The sequence below is a fragment of the Palaemon carinicauda genome, chromosome 22 (genome assembly GCF_036898095.1).
Source record: "Palaemon carinicauda isolate YSFRI2023 chromosome 22, ASM3689809v2, whole genome shotgun sequence".
Classification (NCBI taxonomy): Eukaryota; Metazoa; Arthropoda; class Malacostraca; order Decapoda; family Palaemonidae; genus Palaemon; species Palaemon carinicauda.
Genome location: NC_090746.1, coordinates 58,318,910 through 58,327,894, shown reverse-complemented (window position 1 = coordinate 58,327,894; position 8,985 = coordinate 58,318,910). Strand labels below are relative to the sequence as shown.

Below are 8,985 nucleotides of genomic sequence, written 5' to 3'. Positions count from 1 at the left end.
CAGAGGTCACGTATTACATCTCGATTCCTTCTAAATTCTTTTCCAAAATGACAGACACTCGTACAGCCAAAATAATCCACGATGATTTTAAATCTTAAAGGAATAATCCTTGGTAAATTCAATAAAGGCCAGACAAAGCCTTAAAAAAAATATTCACCACCGTCGGCAACAAACCACAAATTAAACTCTAGTTTGCTTTAAAACACATTGTCATTAGGATTCCAACTATAGCAAAGGCAAGAAATAATGCATTAGTAACGAGATTGTATTTTGGTTAATGGCATCGTATTATTAATTCAAGCAATAATGGGGGAGAGCATTTGGGATAATAATTGGGACGATTTACTTGATCGCCGGCTATTCAGCCTGGCACGCGGGGTAAAACGCCACTCACTACAGTGAGTGTTAGAAGAGTCCACCTCCCAGTCTTGGAATTCAAATTTTCGTCGAAAATTAGTGATTAAAATTAATTCTAAAAATATAATGATCATTGATATATCATGATCACGTTGTTCTTGTATTCAGTGATAAATAAAGATAGATTTATAACAAGTATTAAGGAATGATTTTTAAAACAATAAAAAATAAATTTTTGTTAGTAGTTGTGACCTGAAGCATTAGTTTACTAAAAAAAAAAAAAGAAAAAAAGAAAAAAAAAAGAAAAAAAAATTGTAAGTGATACAGAAAAATGCTTCGAATATTTCTTTCCCAAATATCCTCATTATTCCTGGTCCCCATTTCCTTCCTCACTTTCTCATCCCTCCCAAAAGGCCGGGTGCCTATAACCTTGCCAGTTCAAACAAAGCGCATCGCGGAGATAAGAAAGTCTGCGGTCCAGGGTAAGAAGGACACACGGGAGCATTGTGAATGGAACACATACAGAGTCCATTCAAAATCCCGGGGTCCCTGGAACATACCCGATGTGCAGTAGGCTATAGGTGTGTGCTCATACATCTGCTCTCACATGGTATGGATATCTATGAGCAGATATCTATGCTGGGAACAGGCTTCCCCGCTCATTTCAAGGAGTCTGAACACTCCCGCCAAAAAAGATTTGATGCAATACATCCCCTGACAGGAAATTATATTTCTTAAGATCAAATGGGTAGGGGGACTTGTATCTCAAATTTAAAACAGGATTCATTGGACAGGAGATAGCTTCCTCTTATAGCGTCGGTATACTCCGAAAGCACAGATCCAAAACAATAAAAACCAAAAAAAAAGAGGGGAAAACAGTCCCCGTGCTTCTTCTTTACGAGCCCTAAACAGCCAATCAGCTCGAGTCACGTGCCCGCTAGGAGCCAATCAGGACCAAGTGTCGGAATAACGATATATCACGTGTTATCGTTTGACTGGCCGGCGAGTTATGACATGATATGGGGCCTTGTCCACCAAGATATGCATATTGCCTCACATATTTCAAGTTTTCCACTCCACCCTCCTCCCCCTCCAACATCGGTCGCTACCGTCTTTCCCTCCCCCTCCCCGACAGAATGCCAAATTTCTCTCAACTCGCTTTTTCTGGCGGTGGTCAGATAAGGATAAGTGGTTACCAAAAAGTATGGTCGCCAAACCGTTTAGATTTCGCTCAATACGACTCCTCCTCACTCCCTTCTCCTACGCCCCCTACGCACACACGTTCCCTCCCTTCCTCCCCTCCCTGAAACACTGAGAGACAACTCTTCTACTGCCCAGGATCCCAAATACGGTCTCGCTATTCGGGAGGTGGCGAGATCCCCCAATCGCTGATGCCCGGGGAAGGGGGAGGGGGGTTAATACCGCCCGCTGAGCGCCAAAACTTTTCTGAGACTCGAGTCAAAATTTTCGGGAAAAGCGGAGGTCCACCAGGCTCGGCTCAGGGGCTCCCCCCCTTTTCATGTGCCATTACGTGGGTTTAGCTGTATAATACTGACCTTAACCCAACTAACTGTTTATGGCTTTTCTAAACGGCGTTCTGAGATGGATTGAGGAAGTATAGAGATTCGTACTGAATGTATATATATACATATATACATGTACAGTATGTATAGATAATTGGAAAGACATTATTGGTTATTGAAACTTACACGGCGGCTATTAATTGTGTAAAAGGAAAGGACAATAACATCTCAGCTGAGGTTATTACAATATGTGTATCATTGTATTTATGTTGTGGAATACTTTTAAGTACCGATTCTCTCCAATCTATAAAATCTAAAGAATTTTTTTTTCAATCTTACACTAAAACAGAAAAAAAATACGTGTCAATCACTAACAACACTAATTAAATAACTGAGTTAATTAGATAGAACCGATACCAAAATAGTTTAAAAGCAGAAAATTCAGTCAAGTAATTAGAAAACAGCTCGAGATGAAAATCTTTATTTAAGAAGGATAAAAGAGAAAGAAAAAAGGGAAACCAAGAAGTAATAAAAGACGGAGAGAAAATATACAAGAATTAGAGGAAATTCCAGCGAGGGTGCCATAACATTTTGGCGCGCAGCTGTGTTAAGATAAGCTCGGCGGCTAGCGATAAAGTTTGGATTTGGGGCGATTTATCCACTAATGGGGGAGGCTGCAGCGAGTCTATAAATTCTGGATTACGTAGCACACCGCTAAGTGGGTCTCTCTGAAGGGGGGGGGGGGGTGGGGTGGCAATCCAAGACCCAAGGGGCTCAAACTGCGATTTCTTATGGCTCTTGGAGTTTTAGTTGGATCCTTGTTCAAAAAGATAGACGGATAGACAGACGGACATTCTAGCGGAAGCTGTAAATGCAGTTTCAAAATACTAATGTATCAATTCATGTGAACGCGACCCGTAGAGTTTTCGGGCGATGCAGAGACTTGTTCTGGTAAACTGGAAATTAGACTACTTCGAGCACATAACTAGAAATAAGAATGACTATTCTAATTTACTTATCGTTAACCTAAATTATACTAAAAACCATTCTTGCTTGAGGGTACACTCGGGCACACTATCAAATTTTATTTCCCTTCCTCTTATTTTGTTAAAGTTTTTATAGTTTATATAGGAAATATTCATTTTAAAGAGACTGTTCTTAAAATACTTTACTATTCCTTTTTTCCTTTCCTCACTGGGCTATTTTCCCTGTTGGAGCCCTTGGGCTTATAGCATCTTGCTTTTCCAGCTAGAGTTGTAGCTTAGCAAATAATAATAATAATAATAATAATAATAATAATAATAATAATAATAATAATAATAATAATAATGAATAGGCTTATCTTATATCACAGTCTTTCATTTATCCAGCCATTTTCAGTATTCCATCCAAGGTCATTGTACTCCTCAAAGAAAAGACTGAACACCTACAGTATGTACTACAGATAATAAAGATTTAAAAAAAACTTAAATACAGAATCCAAGACAAAAAGATGCCCAAATTGAAATATGGAATGAATCTTTTTTAATCAACCAAGTATAATCAAGTACAGACATGTCACTACTTTTAGAAATTACAGTGTGTGTGTGTGTGTGTGTGTGTGTGCGCGCGTGTGTGTGTGTGTGTGTGTGTGTGTGTGTGTGTGTGTGCGTGTGTGTGTGCGCGCCACGCGGTACGAAACCTGACAACAGAATTTACCTTCCTGTTAAATAAACATTCACAGAATCAAGTGAAGAGAGCTAATATCAATGGCAGATAAAATTGGCTGGAGAATGGTAGTCGCCACTTAATTCTTTATAATGCAATAAAATGGAATATGGCAAAAGTACAGTACAGAGGCACACAACCATCTGAGATAAAAATGTGGATTTTTCCATAAATTTTTGACTTTCTCTGGACAAGAGCCTTTTAGGGTAAGGATGATAACGCTCACATCACCAGCAAGGAAATTGGAGTTCAATTGAGATACAGCTGGACGCAAGAGTCCCTGGCACACCTCGCTCCGAAGTGCCCCTTATTTCGCGGCGACCAACCAAACAGTATAGGGAGTGAATGAAGAGGTAGTGGTCGGGACTACACACAAGAACTCACAGGGTAGTCAGGGTGTGACATGGTGCACTTCCTTACAGCAAGGCGTGCCCGGAATTTCTGTTTGCAACTCTCCCTGGTTGTTGGAGGACTATATTGGGTTGTAACAGGGATGAAAAGGCACTAAGCCAGCATCCTCATCCTTGGGAACTTCAGGTACTATTACCACTACTTTGCTGACCAAATCATAAGGACTTTGGTAGTTGCATTGACTCAATGTAATTTATTACTTGAACGCTATCTAAAACATAGCACTTTTATACCTAAGGAACCGTCATAAACACTCACAGATATGTAAATAAACTCAGTTCATCTATGCGTTTCTTGGGAAATAGTTCAGAAGAACAAACATTGAAAACAAATATATTTCGACAAAAGATAGAAAAATAAATTCATAACAGGATTGGCCTCTTATTTTGAATTTTAGTTCGCTATGAAGGGGATGTCTGGTCTTTGCGATTAATTAGAATAAATTGATATGAAACTATAATAGGAATTAAAATATATAGCGAATAAAGAGACAACAAAGCTTCAGACAGCGAAAAGCATCCCTTCGAAGTTTACATGTAAAAAACTAAGTAAAACCTATTGGCAATATATTACAACAGTACTTTAAATATTCTTAACAAACTTGCAAATGATCAATAGCTTGAAAAATCTACACACATAAAAACTTAGGAAATGCGGATAGTGATAAAGGAAATAAATGGTTAGATTTGTACTACTTTTCTCGGTTTTTTTTAATATATATTAGAGGAGCGGGTTAATTTACAGGAAATTAAATTAAAAGAAGTAGCGATGTATTTCATAAAAGAATAAAAAAAATGCATTGATATGTGGATAGTCTCAATAAAGTGTACGTATTTACAAAAAAAAAAAAAAAAAAAAAAGTATCGATAAGACGAAGAAAGAATACACACTTTTGTACAAATAAGTTATTTTGTGACATTGCAAATAAATAAAATATTTCTCAAACATGATACTTTACAACAAACTGTGCAAAGAATGAAATCCAGACCCGAAATCTCACTCCACAACACAGAAGTCGACATATTCCACACAAGTCGACATACTCCCTTGTATGCCCAAGGAGAAGAAAGAACGAAATCAGGGGGTACTCACCTCGTCCAGGGGGCATCCAGCAGAGACCAGGAGATGATGCGACTGCTGAAGGAGCAACCTGAGCAGCCTGTCCTTGATATCCCTGGCACACCGCACTTTCCAAGGGCTGCTGTAAAAGGGAAACTGTGTCACGACTCCCGTAAGATCAAAGGGATACATTGATATCAACTTATTCTAAATTATGCAGTATTTAGTAAAATGTCTTTTGTATGGATGAACTACTAGTAATAATCACAATAGAGGTTGTAACCCAGTTATCTCTTTAACATGCACAAATAAACAAACACACACACATATATATATATATATATATATATATATATACACATACATAGATAAAAATGTATACATATATATATATATATATATATATATATATATATATATATATATATATATATATATATATATATATATACGTACACATGTCTGATTAAGTGGCGAAAAACAAATTTATGTATGTATGTATATATATAAGTCTGATTAAGTGGCGAAAAACAAATTTATGTATATATATATATATATATATATATATATATATATATATATGTGTGTGTGTGTGTGTGTGTGTGTATATATGTATATATATATACATATATATACATATATATATATATATATATATATATATATATATATATATACATATATATGTGTACAAGAATATCACCTAAAACATTTAACTATCTTAAAGAAAATTAAAAAGTAATAAGCATTAAGAATTAATATAAAATGACAACAGAAAAGGTCACTGGGCTACTGTGATAGGCAGAGTAAGGAAATAAATTTCCTTTTCACAATAGGCTCTGGACAAAGGGTAATAGCAAAGAGCCGCAGGTACCCTTAGGATTTAGCTAACCTGGATTAGCTTAAAGCTTCTTGTTTTTTTTTTTCTACCTTATAGCTTCTCTTGGGTCAAGTCGTGAGTGGCAGTGTTTAAAGTTCACAGGTCACTGCTAAACACGATATTTTCAACGGAACTGACAGAAAATAGTTATTTTGGATGATTACGAGACCGGTATTCATTTGCCTAAAATTACAAACTTATTGGAAACGACCCATCCTGGCAATTTGCTGGACTGGGGTTCGCGACCCGCTCAAAGCTCGATAGCTTCTTGCAGTGTCTGCAACCTCGCCGACTGGAGGGGCTGGGGGAACCTTTAGGTTTACCTGCTGTGACATCAGCAGTCATTGTCAGGCCCTCCCTGATCCTAGCTTGGGTGGAGAGGTGCCTTGGGCGCTGATCATTATGTAAACAAGATCAGTCTCTATGGTATTGTGACTGTCCCTTGCCTCTGCCAATCATGGGTGACATTTAAACTCTCATATCCTTATAAAGGAGAATATTTTTGAAATAAAAAACAAACACTTCCATTGCTAGTTAAAACCCTAATTGATACATTAAAGTGAAAACCCAGCAAAAAGTAACTACTTTTTTACTCTTCCAATTAAACATGCAAAATTGAATAATTCCAGGCTATTACGAATAAGTCAAGCTCCGGATGGTCTAAAACTTTATGTGCCAAACTATCAAGAAGTTATTAAGAGTTGAAATATAAAGATACTCAAGAAAACATCTGCGAAGAATTGGCCTGCAATGAATAATATGGCAAAAAAAAAAAAAAAAAAAAAAAAAAAAGCTAAACACAATGCTAAGCTTACATTCAGCGTTTTGTGCTAAGGGTCGTTGACTGTGATTCACAGAAAAAATAGTTTAAAAATAAACCTGGCCTAAAACAGCTTAGATTGCTTGCAAAATTTATAACTCTCAGACATCCGTTATGCTAAACTAATGTACAATACCCGTTAAAAATAAAAGCTAAATATTCATGTATATACGGTAGATAAGTACAAACAACCCCCGCCCCCTCACCAGGGTATGACCACTACCTCTCACCCCTTACCAGATTGACAGGGAGATCTATATATATCCAGACAGTTGGTCTTTAACATATAGGGGAGGTAGTTATCAGCAAAACTTAACTACTGACAAGAAAATTATTCAAAACACATAAACAAGTCATTGCAAGAATCCAATTACATTCCGAAGATCCAAGTACACAAACAATAACAAAACAGGAACCCGAACAACGACAGGTCACTCGCTACTCTATCAATTTTCAAGGCATCACTCACACAATCGACACTGAATGGCCCCATTTGGGAAGTGGATGTCTTTACAATAGTTTGGTCATGACAGAGCCCACAAGACTGATTGCAGGTCTCGCAGCTTTTTTTCTGTTTTTACTATCGTATGAATATGTAACCGAGGCAGATTTTGGATTGCCTTGATGGGAATCTTCTTTACTTTTCTTGGAATTCATTAGTTTGGAGATTGATTTCGGGGAACCTGTCAATATATTTTTATAATAATCGTTTATGAATCGGATGAATAGCATTTTTTAAACTATCTCTACCGGATAGTAAGAATCATAGTCTTCTATTTTCATTTCTATATCAGATCGTTTGGTAAAGAGTATAATTTCCACATTGTTAACCGTCTACACAACATTTGCTGTTTTCTAAGTCACAACATGGTTCACTTATAATACTTAAAAAGGTATAAAGTAAATGATACACAATAATACTGCTAGATTATCATAGATGACAAAAGGCATGCCACACCTTTAAAGCGAAAACCACATCATCATTTATCAAAGGAGGTAGCAACCAAGGAATTCTAACCAGAGGGTTTCCTATTCCCCTTTTTAAAGACTTCCATTAAAAAAATACGTGTATTACATATACATATGTATATACATATATAAAACACACATATCGACATAGACACATACTAATAGTAATCATGATGACTATCTTTAAACTGACCATATAACAGAATATTTTTGGATAACAAAAAGTTTTATACGTTATTCCACTTCATCAGCTCCCGACCATTTTTTTTTCTTTTTTTGCTAGAAAGCAAACAAGAAAAAGAAAAATTTTAAGTATTTACGCATTTCCTACTATTACCGGTCAATGCGCACACAGGTATTAGTTTTACTCATGATTCCGTTGTCCCTTTTTATAACTAGCGAAAATATTGCATGGCTCTCTCTATGTTTGTTCCATTCTAAAGTTAAAATTAGGAGTACTAGTGATCTTTAACAACAATATAAATCAGAGAGGTTTTCGTAACTAAATAATAGAAATACTCGTAATTCTATATTTATATAATAAAGTATGGAATTTTCAACAACCATTGAATTCTTGGTATTCTAGGTTTCAATGACAAAATATTTTAGAGTAATCTTAATTTTCCATGGCAGAATATAAATATTTCAATGGTTTTAGGTGTGTAAGTATATAAATACATATAATATATATATATATATATATATATATATATATATATATATATATATATATATATATATATATATATATAACATATATACAAACATTCTAAAAACACAAAACAGAATATTGGACTAAATTTACTAGCTATCGAAAAACCAGCTTTCCCATCACCTGGGCTAAAAAGCAAACATCAACACAAATTGACAGACACTTATAGATCAAATCACTAAAATTCAATTTAATTAGTGAAAAATCATAACAAGAGATTCCAAATAAATTGAACTATACTATATCTTCAAGACGAGAAGTACATTCGCAGGAATTAATATACATACATATCGAAATTATATGAATTTACCTGTAATAATTTAGGAGCAGAGAAGCGCAAAACCATAAACAGCACAAGCATAAAATTTACTAAGTGAAGTAAAATCTAAGCCTAACAATGTAAGTTGGGAAATGTTCAAAGTCACACTGTTTACATGACGGTTAAAAGATGATGCTACTAGCATTTGTTAAGTAATACGTAATGGAAAAGAGGTAGTTAAATGATATTGAATTGGGGAATCATTGTTTAATGAAAAACGACTGAAGG

The 8,985-nt window shown here is 35.6% G+C and overlaps 1 protein-coding gene across 1 annotated transcript in view; it reads right to left on the bottom strand.

Moving 5' to 3' along the window:
- Nucleotides 1-8,775, bottom strand: part of LOC137616469 (homeobox protein dve-1-like) — a 34,751-nt gene extending 25,976 nt beyond the window's left edge. Inside the window, exons 1-2 of the mRNA XM_068346272.1 lie at nt 8,749-8,775; nt 5,091-5,196 (exon numbers count right to left, since the gene is read on the bottom strand). The gene's annotated coding sequence lies outside the window, so the exon portion shown is untranslated. The remainder of the gene's footprint in view (nt 1-5,090; nt 5,197-8,748) is intronic.
- Nucleotides 8,776-8,985: the final 210 nt, after the last annotated feature.